This window comes from Hordeum vulgare, chromosome 3H (assembly GCF_904849725.1).
Source record: "Hordeum vulgare subsp. vulgare chromosome 3H, MorexV3_pseudomolecules_assembly, whole genome shotgun sequence".
NCBI classification, from domain to species: Eukaryota; Viridiplantae; Streptophyta; class Magnoliopsida; order Poales; family Poaceae; genus Hordeum; species Hordeum vulgare.
This window is the reverse complement of record NC_058520.1, coordinates 213,236,262-213,238,601: the sequence shown is the minus strand read 5'-3', so window position 1 is coordinate 213,238,601 and position 2,340 is coordinate 213,236,262. Positions and strand designations below refer to the sequence as shown.

At 38.1% G+C, this 2,340-nt stretch overlaps 1 long non-coding RNA gene across 2 annotated transcripts; it reads left to right on the top strand.

The window, feature by feature from the left end:
• The first annotated feature begins 693 nt into the window (after nucleotides 1-693).
• LOC123439813 lies at nucleotides 694-1,523 on the top strand. Of its 2 annotated transcripts, XR_006630175.1 has the most exons (3): nucleotides 694-837; nucleotides 927-1,042; nucleotides 1,154-1,523. It is a non-coding gene; the product is annotated as an uncharacterized LOC123439813 (long non-coding RNA). The 2 variants fall into 2 exon arrangements; XR_006630174.1 differs by having other exon boundaries at nucleotides 694-1,042.
• Nucleotides 1,524-2,340: the final 817 nt, after the last annotated feature.

The following is a 2,340-nucleotide window of genomic DNA, read 5'->3' as shown; positions in this document are numbered from 1 at the left end:
TAAGTGGGATGCTTTTCCAAGTAAGGGAAGTACCCAAGCGCCGGTCCACCCACATATCAAACTATCAAAGTAACGAACGCGAATCATATGAACATGATGAAAACTAGCATGACAGAAAATCCCGTGTGTCCTCGGGAGCGTTTTTCCGCCTATAAGACTTTGTCCAGGCTTGTCCCTTCTACAAAAGGGATTGGGCCACGTTGCTGCACCGTTGCTACTTTTGTTACTTGTTGCTTGCTACGAATCATCTCACCACACAGTCACTTGTCTATACTTATACTAATTAGAGATTCTCAAGAAATTACCACGTTAATCAGAAATTAGGAGCCGTTAATCCGGTGGGACCGAATTATTACAGCTCAGATCTACCAATAAGAATCTAATAATATATAATCACTGATAAGTCCCTGAAGCAGTTCATTGTAAATATATCATCATAGAATTTCCTTCTCCTTTAATCAGTTACATTAAACTGAACATGTCACGTACAAAAAGATATCACATGATACTTGATTTCCTCAAAAATAATAAGACTTGAAACACCGTTAAAAAAACAAATAGATCATCCCATAAAAAAAGATATCTCATGTCCTAAAACAAGAAATATCATCACATAATTTTATTCTCCTTTAATCCTGATACAATAAACAGGAGATGTCATTCTATATAAAAAAGAGGAGATGTCACGTAATCTCCATTAATCTCTCATCCCCACGCTGAACTTGCCAAATTTTCTGTAGCTTTCCTTCTCTAGCACGGCAACATTAGATCTCCATCTAATCTCCATCTATTATGCTATAGCTTTCCTTCCCTAGCACGATAATGGCTAATCTCCATGTAATTCCCCATCTTCTACACTTTTCCGTCCAGAATATTCAATCTTCCTCACCCTCGCGGCTTGGGTTCCATCCATGAAACCTTTGCAGGAAGGAGGAGAAGATCGCAGAGGACGGCCCTAATCCAGTCCACCAACACATCTAATTTTGTGGATGCCATGGATGCAAGGACATGCAAATTTCTGTAGCCTTCCTTCTCTAGCACGGTAACGCTTGATCTGCTTCTAATTCCTCATTCTTATGTTGTAGCTTTCTTTCCTTAAGTCGATAATGTTAATCTCAATCTAATTCCACATCTTCTATACCTTTATGTGTAGAATCCTCAATCTTATTCTCCCTCACGAGTTGAGTTCAATTCGAGAAACCTGTGCTGGAAGAAGGCCTAGATTGCAGACAACAGCCCTGATCAAGTCCACCAGCACATCTACTTTGGTGGATCTTCTCAAAAAAAAATCTACTTTGGTGGAAGCGATGGATGCAAGGACATGCATGTACGGATGATACATGACCAGCAAGGGTGTTCATGGGGTGGCGCATACTTTACCCGTAGTGATACATGCTGCTTTTCCATGATGCAGAAAATTGTCGATGTATTATGTTACAGCAAACCCATTGTTTTGTTAACGAGGGGATCACCTATTTTTAAACATGTGTACATAATTTCTCTATTTATATTTCTTTAATTTATCTCCAAGATCCTCAAAATATTTATATATTTCTACTAGCAAAATGAAACCAGGAGTGCTGCATACTAAATGTAGAATTTTGCCAAGTTCTGGTAAGTTATTCATTTGGCTGCTATACATGTGGATGATGACCTTTTCTGGTAAGTTATTCATTTTGCCAAGTTCTGGTAAGTTATTCATTTGGTACTCCTGCAAGGGCTACCAAGAGCATGCTACATAGGTATCCTTATGTTAAACTCCCATTTTTACATAAAAAATACGGTTGATTTTTCTTAATTTGCTTTATTTTTTCCATATGCTGGGTCAATTTATTATTGGTTCAAAGTGACAAGAAAATGAAGATTCTATAACTCAAGCTGACAAGACGAAGGACCATCCCGCGAGCGCTACCGTCATCACCCATTCTCCCATCCAAGCTGATGTCGTTGACTTTTACCCCAAAGGGGACATGATAGCCTTTCATGTGATTCTGTTTATATCTTTCTGATTAGTTTTCCTTAGACCAGGTATTTTGATTATCTAATAAACATAGCCCTCTAAGTTAGGTTCATATCAGGACTCTAGATGCAGGGTTATCTCCGCCAGATTGTTTCTGATCAGCTAATAGTTGAGTCCTAGCTTGAGTGTAGGAAATCTCCATGAACAAATTTCTTTAGAGAAAATAGAACATGCGATCAATAGTAACAAGGTGTGATCAAGTATACGAGTTATATATGTATCTCTCTACTTGCAGCAGTAAAATTTATTCTATTCATGCTGCTTCAGTTTCGTTATTGGTTTGATATGGGAACAAAAAAAACTTGAGATGGGTCTATTTT